General features: G+C 40.7%; 1 long non-coding RNA gene across 2 annotated transcripts; it reads right to left on the reverse strand.

Annotated features, from left to right (window-relative positions):
• Positions 1-274: 274 nt before the first annotated feature.
• LOC111098048 lies at positions 275-21,103 on the reverse strand. 2 transcript variants are annotated; one of them, XR_005366780.1, is made up of 4 exons: positions 20,601-21,103; positions 7,542-7,807; positions 6,611-6,668; positions 275-870 (listed from the first exon to the last, which is right to left on the reverse strand). It is a non-coding gene; the product is annotated as an uncharacterized LOC111098048 (long non-coding RNA). The 2 variants fall into 2 exon arrangements; XR_005366779.1 differs by lacking the exon at positions 20,601-21,103 and adding an exon at positions 9,614-10,148.
• Between the last annotated feature and the right edge of the window lie 2,802 nt (positions 21,104-23,905).

Genomic DNA, 23,905 nt, shown 5'->3' on the forward strand with positions numbered 1-23,905 from the left:
TATTCTAAGCACACGGGTAAGCATATCATGAGTGATATCTCATACACTAAGTATCAAAACCAGCAGAGTATGAGTCAAGTAGCATAAGACTATATAATTCTCCTTAGATTTCCTTTGGAGCAAGAACTAGGTCTTATTTGTCTCTGCGTCTGTGAGATGGTACCGGGCTTACAGTGAGCACTCAATAAATCTTAAACTAAATGATCTCAAGCTAGAATGAATTCAAGCAGTGAAAATTCCTCCAAAGAGAAGAAAGTCCTACAATTTTGGCAGTAATTCAGTATTTATTTTTAGCAGTGTAAATGACATCATAGAAAAGTTCTATCCCCTAGAGTATATTATTCTATTTGCTTTAAATATGCCATCTCAGAATACGAAAATCAAAGCCTGAGCCTATTCTAGGATCAGCATTCAATTTGACTTCCTTGCTAAGGGGGGACTTGTCAAGCTTTCCCGCAGCAAGAATAGTCCCCAAAGCACATCCTGCAGATTACCTGTTCCAAGGGACCCTCCTAGGTGGTGTGCACAATCAGCAATGCCCTTGAATGGGTTCTGTGGCAGATGAGAGTGGCTGAGAACGTTTCAACCAGTTTCTTTGCTGGGATACATATTGGAATCTTTACACTGCCCTAGGTACACTGTAAGCCTCCCCCAGAGAGGATCCGGGCTGTGGCATTTCTCAGATTCCTTGGGCAGGGAGTTGCTTTTTCATGATACATCTCGAGAACCGATGTTTTCCTGAACCCACTTTGGGAAGCACTGGCCAAGGTGAGCCGTGCCTCTCCACCTACACCTCCAGTGGCAGTCTTTAGGTTCTGTTTTCCTAATTGGCCATCCATTTGTAGTAGCTGGGACTCTTCTGCTTGTGGTCTAGAATATAAAGAGAAGAGACAAGAAACTGAGTGTTCCAGAATTGTCACTTCTTGAGTACCAGTTTCTGTTGAGGTGGCTTAAGAAATGCCTTCGGAGGCATTGGGAACTATGGCAAAGATGAAAGGATAATTGAGACAAGAGAAACTGAGGACAACCCAGGAGAAGAAGAGAAAAAAGGAAAAGACAACATAATAAGAAGGAATATCTGGTGAGAAGGGAGGTGAAATCACAAACAATTAACACCCACTTTAAGGGCTCCCTGGGTGGCTCAATGGTTTAGCACTGCCTTCGGCCCAGGGAGTGATCCTGGAGTCCTGGTATCGAGTACCTGGGATCGAGTCCTGGGATGGAGTTCTGCATCGGGCTCCCTGCATGGAGCCTGCTTCTCCCTCTGCCTGTGTTTCTGTCTCTCTCTCTCTCTCTCTGGGTCTCTCATGAATAAATACATAAAATCTTTAAGAAAAACAAAACAAAACACCCACTTTCCACAGTAACATGGTGGTCCCAGAGTTGAGTTCAACTGAGGCCATTAAAAAGAGGGTGTCCCCGCAGGAGCAGCTGACCAATGGCCTGAAGGTAGCCTTTTCCCTAAGTCCTCAGCCTCTCAGCCTGAGCCTCCTGAGCAAGGGAAGTCATCTACATACGCAACAAACCTTTACCATCCCTGTGATGTCTTCTTAATGTCCCTCACTATCCATTTGGCTCTAGGCTCTCAGATTCATAGCTGTGCAGTGTTCAGGAGGACCTCAGAGGCCACTGTCTAGGCAAGTGACCCTCAGAAATGGGTGTGTGTGAACACTGTTCTTTATCTGAAGAGCATTAAAGGTAAACCACCAACTCACCTTTTCACTGAGGCTTCCTGGCAGGAGGGACAGTCTAGGTGATTTCTTGGCGCCTGTCCACTGTTACTAAAATATTCATATCGCCCTGTATCAGATGCTACCAAGGAATTTGAAATGTTGCCTGCAACAGTGACACCTGGTGGCTGCTATGTCCTACTGCATCCCCTTAAGGCAGGAAATAGGGCCTAGACTATAAGCAACTGATATTTGGTGACAATATAAATTTATTACATAGATTCTGGAAAAGAAATTCAGAAATGTTAAGATTTAACAACTTCCACTTAAAGCTTATGCTTATGCTACTCACTATATTAAAAATTATAACAAAAGAACTATTGTGATATAAGTCCTTGTCCCTACAGGGGACGTAGCCAGGGAAATATCCAATTATTTTGCAAGGGGTACAGTCTGTCTGCAAGTGATATTTTAAGTGAGATTTGTTTTCCATGATCTGCTCCAAAATACCCCTCACCCACACACCTGCTAAATGAGTGGCAGCCAGGTGACCCTGCCCATGCACCGAGACTTTAGAAATGAAATGGACAACATGCATTCTCTCCTGAGAACTGAGGAACTGGGATAATAAAAATAAAAAATAAATAAATAAATAAATAAATAAATAAATAAATAAAACATCATTTATCTGGAGAGATGAAGATAGAGCATCCCACGAGGTAGGTAGGCAAAACGGGCGCAGTATGTGACAAGGTTTTGAGGAATCAGGGCCTAAGTAGATACAGACAAAGAATGTAAACAGCGTGCAAAGAGAATAATGAAGCAGTAAATCAATGGAGGGAGAGACAGACAGAAGCAGCTCCCCTTGGTTTCTGCCCTTCCCTGAGCCTCATTTTTTAAAAATTTCATTTATTTATTTGAGAGAGAGAGTGTGTGCCCATGAGGGAGGGGAGGAGCAGAGGGAGAGGGAGAAGCAGACTGAGCTGAGTAGGAGCCCCACGTGAGGCTCTATCCCATGACCCCAAGATCATGACCTGAGCTAAAACCAAGAGTCAGATGAGTAACCGACTAAGCCACCCAGGTGCCCCGAGTCTAATTTTTCTTTAATTAGAGAAAGAAAAAAAAAAGTCACAGAGGTAACTTGAGTGATTTCCAAGGCACAAAAGGAGGCCTGGATCTCTTAATTAAAATATCAAGTCTTTCTTACAAATCTGAATTGCTTTTCATCCTGCACTAATTCCTCAGTACTCTTGTTGCCTATTTTCCTTATTTATCTTCAGTGCTCACCAGGGCTGATAGAAAGGGCTTTTCAATTGAAACAAGATTGGACACTTTGCTTCCATGTAGTTGCATTAAAGACTCAGCCATCTGAGAAAAATACAACCTAAGGATTTCTCTGTAACTCAGAAAGGCCCAAATCAGTTCTGCTCCGGTGCTTGTTTAGAGTCAAACTGAACACATTCAAATCCACTCACCCATCTTCCCTGTCTTGCCCTCAAGACCCATTCTCCCCCATATTGCCAACTTCCTCCCCAGCACCCAAGCCAGAAAGCTAGGACTCATTCTAGATCCTCTCTCCTGCCCTACATCTGTTCTGGGGTTACCAAATGTGTTTAACTCAGAATTGCAAAACCATAAATCTTAGCCACTCCTCTAGACTGTTTGTGTCCCCCCCAAAATTAATATGTTGAAGCCTAATCTCCAATGTGTTTGTATTTGGAGATAGCGTCACTGGCAGGTTCTTAGGTCATGAGAGTGGAATCCTCAAGAACATGATTAGTGCCCTTATAAAAAGACGCCAAAGAGTTTGCTTGTCCCTCCCTATGAGGGCTGTCTATGAACCAGGAAGACCCTCACTACAATCGCAAACATCTGGATCTTTGACTTCCCAGCCTCCAGAACTATGGGAAATGAATTTCTGTTGTTTAGAAGCCACTCTGTCTAGAATATTCTGGTATAGCAGTCCCAATAGACTATGACAGCCACCAACTTGCTTTGTGTAGTCTTCTTACCTAATGCTTCATTCGCTTGACCTACAACAGGAATGCTTCTTAGATAGTTAACACAAAAACCTAATCAGTTCTACCACCATTGTTGACAGTCAAGACCAACGGGCATTTTTCCTATTGTAAACTGATATAGCTCTAAATCAAAATTGTTTTGGCCTTAAGTCAACGTTTATTTATCCAACATATAATGTGACTAAATAATACACATCAGGCACTCCGCTGGGTATACAGATAACAAATATGAATCAAACACCTTATTTTAAAGAGACATACTTTCAAATAAACTACAATTCGATGGTTGGCATGCTATAATAAATGTCTGGATGAAAAATACCAGGTAACACAGGAAGAAACAATGACTTCTACCTAAAGAACAGAGATGAGAAAAGAATATTAATGTTTAGAATTGAGAGGGTAACACAAAAAAGTGTTAGGAATATAATTTGGGCCTGTTGTAATTTGGGCCTTTCCTTCCCAAAGTAAGAAGGAAAAAAAAATGATCCTAATACATGATGTATGTGAAATAAATCCTAATACATGATTTATCTGATGTGTGACTGACTGCATATAAAATGTAAATAAACATTATTTCCCAGCTAGTCAGTACCCTCCCATAAAAACAGTCACAAAATAGGGGGGAAATGAGATTTGGCTTTCCCAATGGGAAGGTGGTAAGGCCAACAATTCTCTAAGTTCTCTCAATGAGAGGACCTGGAAGCAGAGTGGGTAGTCCATGTGCTGACCTGTCCTCAGGTGCTGTCCTCCACTGACCTGTGCCCCACCCTCAGTCAAAATGTCCTCGATGTTCATATGCTCATGATAATGGACAGAGTATCTGGAAGCCTTGTGTAGAGACAGAGGTGTGCAGGAACAATCTTGCCCACTGACCAAGATAGAACAGAACAAATCAGTGAATCACTGAAGAATTTTTCCGTGGATCAGAGCTGTAGGAAGCAAATAAGCACTGTCACACTGTATTTTCCTTGTTGGTCAGGGTTGTCAAAATGGATACCATGGCAAAAGGAGACAAACAACACAGCATTTTCACACCAAGACCATTTTCTGAGAGGAACAGACAATATACTATGCCCCATGTTTTCTCGTCAGGTCAAGGCCATCGTAGGAGGATGTTGGCCGTACTGATACCTAAGTCATTGTAGACTCTTCCCAGAACTTGCTAGCAGTACAGTTTCTTTACTCTTGCAAACATCACAGTTCCCAGGACATCAAAGACAGTGACTTAGAATCATTCGAAAATAATCCAGAAGAGAAGGAGGGAGAGGCAGTGTCAAAAGTCTTTATTTGAGATGCTAATTGAGTCTGAGGTAAACTAAATCAAGTGACTTTTGGCCTCACCTCTGGAGACGCTATGTCCGCCAGGTAAGGAAGCCATCTTCCTCCCCTGGGGTGAGCATACGACAATTAACAAAGTGATATGGAATTTGAATACAAAATAAATTGTGCTGAATCTCACATATGGTGCCCTAAAAATGTCCAAAATGATGTCATCCAAGGGGGGGGGGGGCAGCGCCTGCAATTAGATGGATGAGGAAGAGGCATTTGAGAAAACAGATTAATGATGCCTTTGACACAATCAGCCTGAGAGGAATACTGGTTTCCATGACAACCAAACCACTTAACCTAAATTAACAAAGCTGTTAAAAAAGAAAAACTTAAAAGATGGGGAGGGGAAACCCAGTGCATCCTCTTTGGGGAAATTAAGCAGCCTGTCCCATCAGCGCCTGTGAGAGGTGTGTGTGTGTTAACTACATATCCGCAGGGTGTGTATTCTCTTACACTCCCTGGTTCCCAGTAATTAGTTTTCAGAAGCAGTCCAAAGATGTTGAGAAATTGCAACTAATTAGTGCAGTTTTCTGATAGAACGGCCCTATTATCCTGATGCAGCCTCAGCCAGGCAGCAAGGATAGGGAACAGACAAAAGGCCGCTCTTGCTTTTCCCCAACTTTGTGTTGATGTTCACAACATCTTCCCAGAACCACTTTCTCTAAATCAGGCAGGTCAGGCTGAACTCTGGAATTTCATTTGTGGCAGGGAATCCCTGCTTTTACAGAGAAACGCACAGGCCATTCACGAGACAGTGTTCAAATCAAATAATAGAACATGTATGCATTATTGAATGTCTCCTGTGTCGTGAAAGAAATTGTATTTTCCTGGGCTGCTTTTAAGACAGTGTAGAATTATCCCCCAATTTTTCTGGGTCTGAAACGAACTTGTCTGAGGAGGGGTGGACACAACTGGAGGTGAATCTATCAGAGGGAGGCAAGCAGGGAGAAAGCAGGGCAGTACATCTCTCTTAGCTTGAAATTCTGCATTACTAATTCCAACCCTGGCCCCCCACTCCGACTGAGCCTGAAGATGACTGAAAACGGGGACTTTGCCTCTTTGTTGTCTCTGTTAAAAATATGTCTGTATGGATAGTCGACTGCTGACGTACGCAAAAAAGAAAAAAATAGAAGCCCTAAAATATTGAGGCAACTGTCAAGTTTTTGCATTTCTGATAAGTGATTCTCTGATTTTATGAGAAAATAATACGTAAGTATTATAATCAATTAAGTTACAATAAAGTCTTGTTAACACAAGAGTCCTTCCAGTGGATGCCTGAAACCATGGAGTACCAAACCCCACACACGTGATGTGTTTTCCTACATGTACATACCGATGATAAAATTTTATCCATAAAATTAGACACAGCAAGAGATAGATCAACAATAATGACTAATATTAAAGGAGAACGATAATAATATACTGTAATGAAATTTATATGAATGTGATCTCTCTCTAAGATATCTTACTGCACTGTACTCTGCCTTCTTGTGAGATGACGCAGTGAGATGACAAGATGCCCAAGGGATGAGATGAGGTGAGGGCAAGGACATGGGCACCAGGACACAGCATCAGGCTACCACTGACCTTCTGACCATATGTGATATGTCGGGAGGAGGATCGTCTGCTTCCAGCCCAGGGTTGGCTGTGGGTAACGGAAACCGCAGAAAGTGAAACCATGCAAGAGGAGAATAAGTGTATTAAATTTTATGAAAAAAGGATAAGGTGTGAGGATTTTTAAAAATAAATCTCAAGTTTCTATCAAGTCAAATTTTATTTTTTTTTTATTTTTTTTTTTTTTTTAAATTTTTATTTATTTATTATTTATGATAGTCACAGAGAGAGAGAGAGGCAGAGACATAGGCAGAGGGAGAAGCAGGCTCCATGCACCGGGAGCCCGACGTGGGATTCGATCCCGGGTCTCCAGGATCGCGCCCTGGGCCAAAGGCAGGCGCCAAACCACTGCGCCACCCAGGGATCCCTCAAGTCAAATTTTAATAACTCAATCTAAAAGATAGGAAATACGCAGAGTGGATTTTTTTTTTTTTAACAAGGAGTATGTTGCACACCCACACAGCATCTATGCAGGTTTATCTCCTGTTTCACAACTTCGTTGTAAATTTGACTCACATTTTGCTTCCGATGCTGGGGATAAGAGAAACATCACTTTAGCTGAGAAAGAGAGGCACTGTTAATGTGGTAAAAGAAAAAAGTACCTCGTAGCTTAAGTTTTGCCTTGCACTTTTCACATGTCATTGATGACTTTTATTTCTTCCTCCGTATTGTCTGTGCATTTATTCTTCTGTGAGTGTCTCAGAATTTTTCTTAGAACTATTTACCATTTTTAAATTCACCATTTTAAAGTGTATAATTCAGTGGTTTTTAGTAGATTCACAAAGTTGTACAACTATCAACACCATCTACTTGCAAAATATCTTCAGCCCCAAAAAGACATCCTATCTTCCTTCAGAGACACTCCCCAATCCACCTTTCCTCCAGCCTCTGGAGACCAACCTACCTTCTGTGTATTCTGGACATTTCTTCAGAGTAGAATCATGTCGTATGTGGCTTTTGCGTTGGGCTTCTTTCACTTAGTATGATTTTTTTAAGATTTATCTATGTCTCAGTACTTCATTCCTTTTTTAAGTAATATTTCAATGTATCCACATTTAATCCATTCAGCACTGGAAGGACATTTGAGTTCTTCCTACTTTTTCACTATCTAATGCTGCTATGTACAGATTTATGCGTGGCCATATGCTTTTAATTCCCTTAGACATATACCTAGGAATAAAAGCACAATATTTTTGTTTCATGATGTCTTTCCCACAAATTTTTTATTTTTGTTCTTACATTTAAATTCCTATCTATATAAGGATCGGTTTCAGCATTAATCTTTTCCACTGTCCTGTCATTCCTTTTGTAAATACTACGCATTTTCCATTTTAATAGCCTTATGTGTTATTAGCTCATAGAGCAGGTCACTTTTAATTTTTCCTTTCTTAATTTCTCCACTATCATTGCCTTCTTACTCTTCCCTGCCCACTTTACCATCATTTGCCTTGCTACTTAATTGGGAATGGGGAGTCAATTTGGGAAAACTGATCGATATCCTTCACAATATCTCATTTTTCTACCCACCAAACATGGTATCTCTTTTCTTTTATTTTCTCTACCGTATCTCCAATTAAGATGTTGTGGCTTCCCTCACATAGGGCTCACCCATTTCCTATGAAGGAAATAACCCGGATAACTCTAATCTCTGAGTAAGTGTCAGTAGGACTTAGTTGATGAGAGGAAGTTAGCCAAGCATGGTGGACCTGAAGGAAGATCACTCTAGGCACAGCAAATGGTGAGGGCAAAGGCTCTGGGGAAACACAAGTTAGCACATGGGAAGAACGGAGAGAAGGTGAGGACAGCCAGGACAAAGTGAGCAAGAAAAAAAAGAAGAAAAGAAGCCAGACTTAGGCAGATCCCAGAGTAAATAAGGCCTCCGTGGTCATGTAAGGAATGTGGACTTGTGCCTCACACAAATAGGAAGTCATGAGAGATTTTAAACCATGCATTGAGGGCAGCCCAGGTGGCTCAGCGGTTTAGCGCCGCCTTCAGCCCAGGGCCTGATCCTGGAGACCTGGGATCGAGTCCCATTTCAGGCTCCCTGCATGGAGCCTGCTTGTCCCTCTGCCTGTGTCGCTGTCTCTCTCTCATGAATAAATAAATAAAATCTTTTTAAAAAACTAAAAAAAAATAAACCATGCATTGACATGATCTAGAATAAAGGCAGCTGGTGCCCTAGTCCAGTTCGGAAGCGACTCTCTCTATGTGGCCAGCGCCAAGACTGAAGAGCCACAGGAAATACCTGGGTGTGGGGAGAAGCTGGTCCATAAACACTCACCTTTTCTGAGTGGGCTTCTCAGGACCACTAACCCCTCTCACCACCCACAGGCCACCAAACTGCTCGTACACTTATGCTGGAGGCTGGTACTGAAGCCACCAGTACCACCAAAGGGAAGTTCAGATCCCAGGAGTACCCATCACCCCTCTGCCCACTCAAACATCTCTGAAAAAGCCCACATGAGGATAGTAGCCACCAACACTTCTGGAAAAAAGCTGTCAGCAAATACCGTTCCCCAACTACTTATTTATGCTTCTCCCTCAAAGCTGCTACCAGAGGGGATCCCTGGGTGGCTCAGCAGTTTAGCGCCTGCCTTTGGCCCAGGGCGTGATCCTGGAGTCCCGGGATCGAGTCCCACGTCGGGCTCCCGGCATGGAGCCTGCTTCTCCCTCCTCCTCTCTCTCTCTCGCTCTCTCTCTGTCTATCATGAATAAATAAATAAATCTTAAAAAAAAAAAAAAAGCTGCTACCAGAAAGATGCATTGCAAGATGAGGGTTTCCATACATAGAAATGACCCAGAAGTCACTGAAATCACCCACAAGCCCTCAGGGGTTTGTCGTGGCCTCTTATCCAGCTGGAAGCTGCCATCTTCACAGCAGTTATAGCCTTGACCTCATTCCTTGCTGTTTCCCCAACTGTAAACCACAGCGGGCACACAAGCACAGGAAGTACCACCGCGCTCCCGTCCTCTCACCTGGCAAAGAAGCTGAAGCTGCTGCCAGGCTAAGCAGGCCTCTCCACAGTTTGATCTGTTTCAAATTCTAGAGAATTGTTATTCAGATGCATCCTAACCGCCTTCTAGTAGGCCTTCCTGAACTGAAGAAGCCCGAAAGCTAAAAACTACATTTCCCAGATATCCTTGCAGCTACAGATCCAGGCACGAATTCAGTTGGACACCCTAACAGGAACTTGAAGGCAGAAGTGAGGCAGACCCATCTTCCTGTAATTGGGGGCTGTTTCCCCTGGCAAGTGAGTCGTAGAGACAAGGATTTTTCTGCAGCAGGGTTGTGTGTACCATATCTAAAGGGCAGGTGACTTCCTGATACCAGGATTACAGCTACACAGCATGATTTTTAACTCAAGGTTAAATGTGGTAGCCTCTTAATTCTCCACCTTCCTGATTGTGTCCCCTGCTGAGTCGCTTCTTTTTGTCTTCTGGAGTCATTTCTGGATGCCCAGCCTGGAACCTACTTGTCCAACCATTCCAGTCATTTCATAAGCACCTGGTTTCCTGGACAATGTCTTATTCTTCTTAAAGTACCTAGAATGCTGGGACGCCTGAGTGGCTCAGCGGTTGAGCATCTGCCTTCGGCTCAAGGCTCGTGATCCCAGGGTCCTGGAATCAAGGCCTGCATTGAGCTCCTTGCAGGGAGCCTGTCTTTCCCTCTGCCTATGTCTCTGCCTCTCTCTCTCTCTCTCTCTCTGGGTCTCTCATGAATAAATAAGGGTTAAAAAAAAAAAAGTACCTAGAGTGCTGAGAGAGAGAAACCAAGAAATAGACTCATAATTATAGAGAACAAGCTGATGGTTACCAGAGGGGTGACAGGTGCAGTGGGGTAAAACAGGTGATGGGGATTAAGGAGTGCACTTGTCATGATGAGCATGAATGATGTATGGAATTGTTGGATCACTATTTGAATACCTGAAATTGATGTAACACTATATATTAACTAATGTGAGGTGAAATAGAAACTTTAAAAATAATTTAAAATTTTAAATAAAAACACTTCTATGTTAAATAAAAGTACCTAGAACGCTTTCTGTTGGACCCCATCTGATATTCAAAGAGCAACAAGCAACCATAAGAGAATCAGCAAGGGAGTTATCTCCTCGGCAATCCCACACCACCTATTCACTAGGCTAGTAGGTCTATTTTGCAAGGATTACTGTCCTAGAGAGGAAATTGCCTACCTCTCCTTGTCTACGCTCAGACTTAGTCATCTATCAAACCTGAAGGAGCCTCCAAGCTTCTCTTCTCTTCTCTGGCTCTTCTATGTATTCTACATATTAAATGCCCATGCTTTGCCAAGGCTGTTTGTAAGAGATTACAAAAGTTCTCAAAGTACCCCAAAGCAAATTCTTGGTATAACAGTAATCATGGCAGGGACCAGGAAGTAGCCATCCAATTGTCCCTACAGATCAAATCTATGTTAACTCTGAAAGAGGAAATGAGCACTTGAGTGTTTTGCTCCAAATGGAGTACAGCAGAAGTGGACTTGGGTGTCTGCCTGAACCTGCTGCCTCTCTCTGCAGCTCTAAAACCAAAAGAAGACTTTCAGCAGTGCAGCCTCCTCCCAAGAGATGAACATCATGCAGCCTAAGGCAGGTGGAAATGTGGGAAAGCCATAGGGCAGCCCATCTAATCTTGAAGTGAAATGTTTCTGCAGAAAGCACACACTCTACATGTGTGTGTCCATGTGTGTGTATACACATATATGCATGTATACACACTTTATATTGGTAGGGTCCTTATGAGGGGAAAATAAGGGGGCACCTAGGAGGCTCTTTCAGTCAGGAGTCTGCCTTTGGCTCAGGTCATGATCTCAGGATCCTGGGATCCAGCCCTACGTCGGCTCAGTTCAGCAGGGAGTCAGCTTCTCCCCCTCCGTCTCTCCCTCTCCCTCTCTCTCAAGTAAATAAATAACACTTTTTAAAAAATAAAAGAGGGGAAAAATATCTCCTGGAGCCTTAGAATTCCAAGCAAATGCTACCTGGCAATGGAGACTTTTTCCTTTGGCTAACAGGCTGCCATCTGAATTGGTTTAAGTCTATCTATAGGTTTTAACATACAAAATAAATTATAGATACATATATGATATGATATGATATATGATATGATATGATATAGATATAGATGAGATACCTCAAGTTCATTAAAGTAGAGTGAGTTTAATTCTGTTAAATTAGGAATGAAACTTTTTTTCAAAAGATTTTTATTTATTTATTCATGAGAGACAAAGAGAGAGAGGCAGAGACACAGGAAGAGGTAGAGTCAGGCTTCCTGCACGGAGCCTGATGAGATACTCCATCCCAGGACCCCGGGATCACAGCCTGAACTAAAGGCAGACATTCAACTGCTGAGCCACCCAGCACCCCAAAACTGGGTTTTTGAGAGGACTGGTTGGGTGTATCCCTGTGGTCTGCCCTTCTGAAAACTCAGCCACTCTAAATAAGTGCCATGATGACCGCTAGTCTCTCTCACTCAGAAGGATACCATCAGCCTTCCCCTAGGGCATCCTGAGATAACAGACTCACTGTGGTCCAGGCTGCTATGTGACCTGCCCAAAGTTCCTCTGACAGGAGTCCTCATGGAGTCAAGGAGTAGAGGTTGATGATGGTAAAAATAGTTTCATTTAACGTATATCTGATGATCTGGGTTCTCGGAGTCAGGCTTACTCAGAAAGGAAGGCTTGGAACTAAGAAGCAAACAACTATGTCCAAGGGCAACTGCCAGGAAATGTTACATGATGGCCTTTCCCCAAAAGGATGGGATGTCCTAGATGTAGACGATCTACTCTATTCTCAACATTTCAATTTTGGTATCTGTGTTTTGTTTTGTAAATAGTCATTTTCACTCTTTTGATGCTGCATAATTGCCTATAGTTTTAAACGTTTCTTGCCTCAGTAGGTGTCAGCATTATCTGAATGATTTAGTATAACAAAACAAAATATATTGTAGAGAAGAAAGTGTACATTTGTTTAATGACACAATAACAGCCACCGCAACCATCAACCGTCTACATTAGACATGAGTTAGAGTCTAACTAAACCCAGGGACTTGAGGAAAGGACAAAAGGCCCTAGAAAGTTCCCAGCTTTTTGTCTATTCAGCAGCCTATAAAGACTGGAAGCATGACTTACCTTCATAAACATGAGTGCCAGAGCAAGGTCTAACAATCTCCTTCAGTCCTATGAAATTCTGTTTTCAGGGCTCTTACTAAATAAAAGTCTATGCTACAGTGCAAAACAAGGAAGCCCAGGAGACAACTTGGAAACCCAGTTGGAGTGCCATCACCAGCTCTACTCATGAACTATCTATGTCATCCTGTAGCTACATGTCCAACAAAGACAGGAAAGGAAGCAGCCTTAGCTTCATTTCCAGGTCCTCCCCCAGGAAGGACCACTGCCAGAAAAGCTAAGAGCAGCTGGAGAGTCAGGGATTGCTCACAAAATTCACGGGAGAGCCAACAAAAGGCAGCAATGAGAGGACAGATGCTAGAGGCCATCTGGAGAAAGAAATTGCTGGTCTTGGAATGGAAGACTTTTCCCTTTGAACTAAGCTTTACAAACCACGTTTCCTTCAGAGGGCAGAAGATTGCTCAAATAAATCAAGAAATCAACTTTATGGCGAAACAGGTGAAAAGGGAAAAGGTGAAATCAAATATCTCATGCATCCTAAGATTCTGGAAGACTTCCAGGGGAAATGAAAATTGAACATTTACTATTAATGGAAAAATCACTATAAGGAATATGGAAAAAGAGAGTTTATCTAGAAGGAAAGATGAGATAGTCATTGAACTTGTACTTTCCTATGGTTTGATGTTTATTAAGTATGAGCCACGAAGATGGCCTCTAAGCCTAGGAGATTTTGTTGACCTGATATTGACTTGTTGCTCAATAACCAACAGCAGGCATGGGGTTTTAACATCAATAACTAGTAATTTGTGCTCCCTTGGTCTGAAAATTCTGTATAATATCATCCACCAATGACATGGATTTTGTTAATCAAAATCTTAGACACTTACTGTTCTTTAATGCATGTGAGTAAAGTAAGGCTATGGACACAGAATTCATCTAAAAAGATGAGGAAGGCATCCTGGAGGCATAGAGAGATACATCAATCTGAAATACTGTCCCTCCCCACAAACCCCACCATCACACTTTCTACTTATTGGGTGCCTCCTCCCCACTCCACAACCAAAAATCTCAGAACCACTACACTCAACCATGCCATGGCCAGTACTCCGTACACAGATTAGCTGAGGGACAGCTTCTGGTCCTGAAAAATGAATGAAACCTGGTGGCCAAACTGTCCTTGTTCTCCAGGTGAGCTGAACCTCCTCAGATGGTTCCAACAGAAGATTCCTTTCCAACAGCCAGTTTCATTGACAGGGAATAGCATGCAGCTATATTAAAAAGCAGCATTTAAAAACAAAACAAAACAAAATAAATAAAATAAAATAAAATAAAATAAAATAAAATGAAGCATTCATTTTTCTGATGGACAATCACTAAGTTCCCTTGTAGTGTCAAACTTTGCCCAATTTGGCCTTAGGAAGATCACCTGATTGAGAAGCAGTGGAGGAGGAATGCGTCCTGCTCTTACTGGATAAAAATCCCCAATGGATATTAGGAAAAAAGATTCTCCCAAAGCACTGGAATGTCAAAACATACATATTTCCTACTAGATTAATGAGCACTATAAATATTTACATGATCCACAGATGGATCTAACTTGTAGGAGGAGTACAGGAACAGTGGAAGAAATGGACAGATACCGAGTAAAGGTAGATTTCTTAGTATTTGCAAAAAATGCTAAGTATATTATCATAAGTTTAATAAGTATATTGAGCATATTATATATTATAATAGATATATATTATATTTACATATACTAAGTGTATAACATATTATTATTAAAATAATTATGCTGCAATCATTTCTTTAAAAACTGCTTGTTTGAAAAGATTCCCTCTCTTATCAGAGAAGCTATCTTATGAACAAGAGACAGAGGGTTTAGTTCCATCCCTACATCCATTCCATTTTTGCCACTTTCATCTCCATGTTCACCCACAGTTCACCAAATAAACATTTGCCAAATGAAGATAATGGAGGGAAATAAGGAAAATACTTGGTGCCTCAGGCTTTAAAAGATCATACACTTTAAATATGGATTTTAAGAAGCTTTAGTGCTATAAATAACTTCAGCCCAAAAAAATGAAAAGAAAAAACATTTCCTCTTTTAATGAAGAAAAATATAAAGTCTGCAAAATATTAAAATAACTCTACTTTTAGTCTCAACATAGAAGTGTTTTGTTTAAAGCTATTAATAGTTTACTAACATGAACCATTAAGTGAAGAAAAGGAGAAAAATAAAATGGAAATTTTTAGGGCTAGAATGAGATCTTCTTAATTTCCATTTAATATTTGGGTAGGAACAATTCTTAGAAATGATCACAAACACAATAATTACTGGCTTAATCCTAAATAGATTTGCAGTCATTTCTTTTCATGTTATTTTTGGCATGCTGGCTGTGGTGGTGGCATGCCATAATGTTGATATAACTGGTTTCTCAGAAAACAAGATTTGTGACAATTTGCTCCATTCTGCTCCAGAGACAATCTGAGGCTTTCAAAAGGGGCTAAAAATGCACACAAATCTTCCCCCTCACAGCTGCTTCTTGTTTAACATTGTCAAATTTTCTTAATTAAAATTTCAGATTTTATGCTTGGTGTTTTTTCTCCCCTTTAGCTCAAATGCCATTCTGCCCCTTTAAAAGGCTGCAAAAAAAAAAAAAAAAAAAAAAGCCAGGTAAAGGCCTCATTTTACTGGAAGAGCTCATTTTTAAGTTTATCCTTAATATTATTCATCTGTATTAATTTTATTTGAGCCCCAATAGGCTCAATTAAGCTTTGAGAATGCGTAGAGCATGTAATTCACCCCAAATCATAATTATTGATGAAATATCACAGTCACTCCCTGAATCCTCCTTATAAAAGTCTCCAGTCCTATGGCTTTCGACACCAGCTGTATGCAGAGAACTCTCAATTTATTACCTCAACCCAAGCCTCTCCTCCAAATTCCAGAGTCTCTTATCCAACTGCCCCCCTCAATATCAAGACATCTCAAGTTCATTCTGTCCAAGTCTGATTTCTGAGTATCCCCCCAAATCTGTTTCATCTGTCACTTACCCTATCTCTATAGAGGCAATTACATCCTTCCGGTCGACCAGGTCCAAACCCAAAACATCACACTCTGGTCTGAATCACCATTACCTCTTTTTTTTTTTTTAATTTAAATTCAATTTAGTCAACATATACAGTATTATTAGTTTCAGGGGTAGAATTCAGTGATTCATCAGTTATATATAACATCCTGTGCTCATATCAAGTGTCCTCCTTAATGCCCATCAACTAGTTACCTCATCTCCCACCTACCTCCCTTCCAGCAACCTTTTCTCTGTGTTTCTTATAGTTAAGAGTCTCTTATGGTTTGTCTCCTTCTGTGTTTTCACTTTATTTTCCCTTCCCCTATGTTCATCTGTTTTGTTTCTTAAATTCCACATATGAATGAAACCATATGGTATTTGTCTTTCTCTGACTTATTTCACTTAGCATAACCCTCTAGCTCCATTCACATCATTGCAAATGGCAAGATTTCTCCCTTTCTGATGGCAGAGTAATATTCCATAGTGTGTGTGTGTGTGTGTGTGTGTGTGTGTGTACCACATTTTCTTTATCCATTTATCTGTCAATGGACATCTGTGCTCTTTCCATAGTTTAGCTATTGTGAACATTACTGTTATAAACATTGGAGTGCAGATACCCCTTTGAATTACTATACTTGTATACTTTGATAAATACCTAGTAGTGGGGATGCCTCGGTGGCTCAGTGGTTGAATACCTGCCTTCAACTCAGGGTGTGATCTCAGAGTCCCGGGATCGAGTCCCACATCAAGCTCCCTGCATGGAGCCTACTTCTCCCTCCACCTTTGTCTCTGCCTCTCTCTCTCAGTGTCTCTCATGAATAAATAAATAAATAAATAAATAAATAAATAAATAAATAAATAAATTAAAAATAAATAAATAAATACCTAGTAGTGAAATTGCCAGGTCATAGGGCAGCTCTATTTTTAACTTTTTAAAAAAGATTATATTTATTTATTCATGAGACACACACACAGAGAGAGAGAGAGAGAGAGAGAGAGAGGCAGAGACACAGGCAGAGGAAGAAGCGGGCTCCATGTAGGGAGCCTGAGGCAGGACTCGATCCCGGGACTCCAGGATCACGCCATGGGCCAAAGGCAGGTGCTAAACGGCTAAGCCACCCAGGCCTCTCTATTTTTAACTTTTTGAGGAGTCTCCATACTGCTTCCCAGAGTGACTGTTCCAGTTTGCCTTCCCACTAACAGTGTAAGAGGGTTCCCCTTTCTTCGCATCCCTGCCAAACATCTGTTGTTTCCTGCACTGTTAATTTCAGTCATTCTGACAGGGGTGACACGGTATCACATTGTGGTTTTGATTTCTATTTCCCTGAAAATGATGTTGAGCATTTTTCATGTGTCTATTGGGCATCTCTATGTCTTCTTTGGAAAAAAGTCTGTTTATGTCTTTTGCCCATTTCTTGACTGGATTTTTTTGGTTTTTTTTGGTATTGAGTTTGATAAGTTCTCTATAGACTTTGGATACTAGCCCTTTACCTGATATGTCATTTGTAAGTATCTTCTCCCATTCCATAGATTGTCTTTTAGTTTTGTTGATTGTTTCCTTTGGTATGCAAAAGCTTTTTATTCTGATGAAGTCCCAAAAGTTCATTTTTGGTTTTGTTTCCCTTGCCTTTGGAGATGTGTCTAGCAAGAAGTTGCCATAACTGAGCCACCATTATCTCTTGTCTGGATCACTACAATGGCCCCCCGTCTCTCTGTTTCTGCCCTTATCCACCTCACTCTATCCTCAAAATGGAACCCAGGGTAATCTTTTCAAATCATAAGTCAGCTCACATCACTCCTTTGCCGAAAACTCTGCAGTGGACCCTCTTTTCAGTCAGGGTAATAGCCAAAGTTCTTTAAATGGCCCCCTCACCTCATGAACATACCTTATAAACCTACCATTGGGAGACAATTCCCCACGGGTCTCTTGCTTTTCTGCACATCTTGCAAGAAGAAATACTTTGTTCCAGACAACCTTTTCAAAAATATTTGGATAGCAAGCAGCTTTGGAAAATAGAGCATCTCCTTCCAGAGCTGAGAGCAGTTTGCTTACTCTCCAGTGTGAAAAAGATCATGTCTCTCTCCATGCAAAGGGCAGGCAGGTTTCCTTATAGTCCATTATAAGAGACTCATGGTACCCTGCCTGTGGCACAAACCCATTGGGCATGTTGCATCCACTTGGCGCTTCACATCGCCTCCCTGAGACATGGAGGGCAAGGGGAACTGATGTAAATATGCTGCTGTCATGCTGCTTGTTGTGCCATGAATAATGATAAGTCTCATGCCTTCTGCCAGAATCCACAAAACAGTGCAGGCTAAACTTGTTATCTTGCAAATAGCAAAATTTCAGCCCCTACACAACCCTGAACACCTATCTGACCCATCTCCTACTATCATCCCCTCACTCACTTTGGCTCAGCCACACTACTTGCTGTTCTTTGATTACATTTGGCACATTCCTCTCTTAAGGCCTTTCTCCTGGCCTTTGTTGTCTGCCTGAAATACCCTTCCCCCAGATATCTAGTTAGTTCCTTCCTCTTTGCCAAGTCTCTGCTCTTATTTCACCTTCCCAATGGGGCCGACTCTAATTATCTCATTTAAAATTGCAACTGACCCTCCTTCCTTCCTCAACATTCCCAGTTCCCTTTATTGGCTCTAATTTTTCTTTTTCTTCACCACACATATCACTTTCTATATACTGGAGGGTCAGCAAATGTTTTCTTGAGGGCCAGATAATAAATATTTTAAATCTATGGGCCTAAAGGTCTCTCTCGCAACTACAGATGGTCCCAATTTAACAATAGTTCGATTTACAATTTTTTTAGTTTACAATGATGCAAAAACAATGAGCATGCGGTATAAACTGTACTTGGAATTTTGAATTTTGACCTCTTCCCAGGCAGATGCTGGAAAGTGACAGTGATCCGCAGTTGCCAGTCATGTGATCATGAGGGTAAACAACTGATAACTTACAACCATTCTGTACCCATATAGCCATTCTGTTTTCTGCTTTCAGTATGTATTACATGAGATGTTCAATACTTTATTATAAAATAGGCTTTGTGTTAATTCTGCCCAACTGTAGGCTAATCCAAGTGCTCCTAGCATGCTTAAGGTAGGTTAGGCTAAGTTATGATGTTGAGTAGGTTAGATTTTTTTTTTTAGTAAGTTAGATATATTAAATGTATTTTTAACTTGGAATATTTCCAATTTATAATGCATTTACTGGGTATAATCCCATTGTAAGTCAAGGAAGATCTTTACTCAAGTTTGCCACTGTGGTAGCAAAGCAGCCATAGGTAATACATACATGAACAGGCATGGTCATGTTCTAGTTATCACTTTATTTACAAAAATACACAGTTGGCCTGTAAGCTTTAAATTGCCAACCTCTGTATTATATAATTTAGTTATCACATTTACTGTTTGCCTTATCCCACTAAAATATAAGAAATTATCCAAGAAATTATCCACCAAAGAAAAGTACAATCAGAGAACACATACTTGTAGATCAATTTTCAAATAACCTAAACCAGAATTATATTTGAACTCACAGACAATATTTGAGATAGACAAAGTCAAGTAAATCTAACTTCATAATGATCCCTTCCCCTTAACTATCCATCCCACTTATGAGTCAATAGGGACAAACTTTCCAGCCCAGTTTGTTCCAAATGAGCCTGTTCCTTGGTCACAGTTATTTGACAGGAGGTTCAGAACCTCTCCCAAGCTATACTGATAATCCTCCTTCCCTTGGAACATATGCTGAGAAAGCCAGTCATCTCTGTAAGGCTGGAAATGGGACATGTAAGTTTAAAACTATAGACACATGTGATAGAAATGTACTTAGCTTCAACGTGGATGGAACTGGAGGGTATTATGCTGAGTGAAGTAAGTCAGTCGGAGAAGGACAAACATTATATGTTCTCATTCATTTGGGGAATATAAATAATAGTGAAAGGGAATATAAGGGAAGGGAGAAGAAATGTGTGGGAAATATCAGAAAGGGAGACAGAACGTAAAGACTGCTAACTCTGGGAAACGAACTAGGGGTGGTAGAAGGGGAGGAAGGCGGGGGGTGGGAGTGAATGGGTGACGGGCACTGGGGGTTATTCTGTATGTTAGTAAATTGAACACCAATAAAAAATTTTTAAAAAATGTACTTAGCTGTCCCCTTGAAGCTGGGCATAACCACATGACTTGCTTAGAACAATGAAACATGAATGGAAATGATACATGTAAAAGATCTGAATGAAAGCCCTAAAAGCCAGTGTGCTTTTTAACAAATGGTGATGGGATAATTGGACACTCACATGCAAAAGAATAAAGTTGAACTTCTACTTCACATAATACACAAAAATCAACTCAATATGGACCAAAGATCTAAATGTTAGAGCTACAATTATAAAACTCTAAGAAGAAAACATAGAAGTCTTTGTGACAAAGAATTAGACAATGGTTTCTTAGATATGACATAAAAATCATAAGCAGCCAAAAAAAAAGTTAAACTGTACTTCATCTGTGTCAAAGGACACTATCAAAAAAATGAAAAGACAACTCCTAGAATGGGAGAAAATACTTGCAAATCATATTCAGGCAAACCTGTAGATCTTGCAGATTCAGTTCCAGACCACTGTAATAAGGCAAGTCAAATATTTTTTTGGTTCCCAGAGCATATACAAGTTATGTTAACACTGTACTGTAATCTATTAAGTGTGCAATAGCATTATGTCTAAAAAAGCAATGTACATACCTTAATTAAAAAATATTTGCTTGCTGAAAAATGCTAACCACCATCTGGGTTTCAGAGTCATAATCTTTTTTGCTGGTGGAGGGTCTTGCCTCGATGTTGATGGCTGCTAAATGATCAGGGTGATGGTTGCTGTGGAAATTTCTTCAAATAAGATGACAATGAAGTTTGCCTCATTGATTGACCCTCCCTTTCATAAACAATTTCTCTGTAGTATTTAAGTCATAGTAGAACTTTGTTCAAAATTGGAGACAATCCTCTCAAACCTTACTGCTGCCTTATCAACTACGTTTATGTAATATTCTAAATTCTTTCTTGGAATTTTAACAATCTTCACAGCATCTTCACAGGAGTAGATTCCATCTCAAGAAACCACCTTATTTGCTCATCCATAGGAAGCAACTCCTCAACCATTAAAATTTTATAATGAGGGGCGCCTGGATGGCTCAGTTGGTTAAGCCTCTGACTCTTAATTGCAGCTTAGGTCATGATCTCAGGGTTGTGAGATCAAGTCCTACATCATGCTCACATGCTAGGAGTGGAGCCTGCTTAAGATTCGCTCTCTCCCTCTCCCTCTGCCCTTCCACACCCCCTCACCTCTCTCCCTTAAAAAAAAAATTATCGGGATCCCTGGGTGGCGCAGCGGTTTGGCGCCTGCCTTTGGCCCAGGGCGCGATCCTGGAGACCTGGGATTGAATCCCACGTCGGGCTCCTGGTGCATGGAGCCTGCTTCTCTCTCTGCCTCTCTCTCTCTGTGTGACTATCATAAATAAATAAAAATTTATTTTAAAAAAATTATCGTGAAATTGCATCAGTTCAGTCACATCTTCAGATATTCAGATATCTTCAGGCCCCACTTCTAATTATTTGAGTTCCCTTACTATTTCTACCATATCTGCAGTTACCTCCTCTTCTGAAATCTTGAGCTGGTCAAAGTCATCCATGAGAGTTGGAGTCCACTTCCAAACTCTTGTTCATGTTGATATTTTAATCTCTTTCCATGAACCATGAATACTCTTAATGGCATTTAGAATGGTGACTCTTTCCTAGGTTTTCAATTTACTTTCCCAGAGCCACCAGAGCAATCATTATCTATGGCACCTATTGCCTTTTTACAAAATGTATTTCTTAAATTGTAAGATTTGAAAGTCAAATGAATCCTTGATCTATAGGCTGCAGAGTGGATGCTGTATTAGCAGACATGAAAAAACATTAACCTCATTGTCCATTTCCATCAGAGCTCTTCAGTGACCCGGTGGATTGTTAATGAGCAGTAATATTTTGAAAGGAATCTTTTTTTCTGAGCAGCAGGTCTCAAAAGTGGGCTGACAATAGTAAATCATGTTGTGAACAGATGTGCTGCCAGCCAGACTTTGCTGTTCCACTTAGAGGGTAAAGACAGAGAAGAATTAGCATAATTCCTCAAGGCACTAGGCTTTTTGGTGTAGTAAATAGCTTCAATGTAGAGTCACCAGCTGCAGTAGCCTGTCCCTTGAAACTTTGAAGGCAGGCCGTGACTTTTCTCCAGCTATGAACGTCCTAGATGGCATCTTCTTCCAACAGAGGGCTGTTCAATCTACACCGAAAACGTGTAGTGGAGCCACCTTTCTTAATGATCTTAGCCAGATCTTCTGGATAATGTGCTGCAGCTTCTACATCTATAGCACTTGCTGCTTCACCTTGGTACTTATATGTCATAGAGATGGCTTCTTTCCTTCAACCTCATGAACCAGCCTCTTCTAGCTTCAAGTTTTTTTTCTGCAGTTCCCTCACCTCTCTCAGCCTTCACAGAATTGAAGACAGTTAAGACTTTGCTCTGGATTAGGGTTTGGCATAAGGGAATGTCATGGCTGGCTGAATCTTCTCTCCAGACCACTGAAACCTTCTCTATCTCAGCAGTAGGGCTATTTCATTTTATCATGCATGCGTTCACTTTGAGTATCACTTTTAATTTCTTTCAAGAACTTCTCCTTTGCATTCACAGCTTGGCTGTTTGGCATTAAGAGACCTAGCTTCCAGCATATCTCAGCTTTTGACATGCCTTCCTCACTAAGCTTGTTTCTAGTTTTTTATTTAAAGTGAGAGACATGTGATTCTCCCTTTCATTTGAACACTTAGAGGCCATTGTAGGGTTACTGATTGGCCTGATTTCAACATTGTTGTGTATCTCCTCACGGAGGCCTGGAGAGAGTGAGAGAGACAGGGAATGGCTGGCAGGTGGAGCAGTCAGAGCACACACAACATTTATCAAGTTTGTTATCTTATATAGGTGGGTTTGTGGCACCCCAAAACAGTCACAACAGTAACATTAAAGATTACTAATTATAGATCATCATGACAAATAATAATTGTGAACAAGTTTGAACCACTGAGTCACCAAAATGTGACACAGAGACACAAAGTGAGCAAATAGTGTTGGAAAAATGGTGCCAATAGACTTACCTGATGCCACAAACCTTCAATTAGTAAAAAACATCGTATCTGTGAAGGGCAGTAAAGCGAAGCACAACAAAGCATGCCTATGTCTGATAAAGGTCTACTATCCAGTTTAAATAAAGAACTTTTACAACTAAACAATAAAGAGACAATGACATTTAAAAATGAGTAAAGAAAAATGAATGAATGAATGAATGAATGAATGAATAAATAAATAAATAAATAAGAGTAAAGAATTGGGGTGCCTGAGTGGCTCAGTCAGTGTAGCATCCAACTCTTACTTTCAGCTCAGATCATGATCTCCGGGTCATGAGACTGAACCCTGTGGAATCTGCTTCAGATTCTCTCTCCCTCTCCTTCTGCACCCCCCATTCACATGCACTCTCTCTTTCAAAAACAAATAAAATCTTTTTTTAAAAATGAGTAAGGAATTTAAATGAATGTTTCTCTCCAAAGAAGATGTATAAATGGCTAGGAAACATATGAAAGGATGCCCCAAAACAGTAGACATTAGAGAAATGCTAATCAAAGTTGTGATGCGCTACCACCAGGATAGCTATAATCAAAAATTAAAAAAGAACTTAGCGAAGATGTAAAGAAACTGGAACCCTCATATGTTGATTGTGGAAATGTAATGTAGTATGGATACTTTGGAAATAGTTTGGCAATTCCTCAAAAAGTTAAATGTATAGGGATGCCTGGGTGGCTCAGTTGGTTAAGTGTCTCTCTTCAGCTCAGGTCATAATCTCCAGATCCTGGGATCAAGCCATGAATCTGGCTCCCCATTCAGCAGAGAGTCTGCTTTTCTCTCTGTCCCTCCATCCCCTCTTGTGTTCTCTCTCAAATAAATAAAATATTAAAGAGAAGTTAAA

Source organism: Canis lupus, chromosome 11 (genome assembly GCF_011100685.1).
Source record: "Canis lupus familiaris isolate Mischka breed German Shepherd chromosome 11, alternate assembly UU_Cfam_GSD_1.0, whole genome shotgun sequence".
Lineage (NCBI taxonomy): Eukaryota > Metazoa > Chordata > Mammalia > Carnivora > Canidae > Canis > Canis lupus.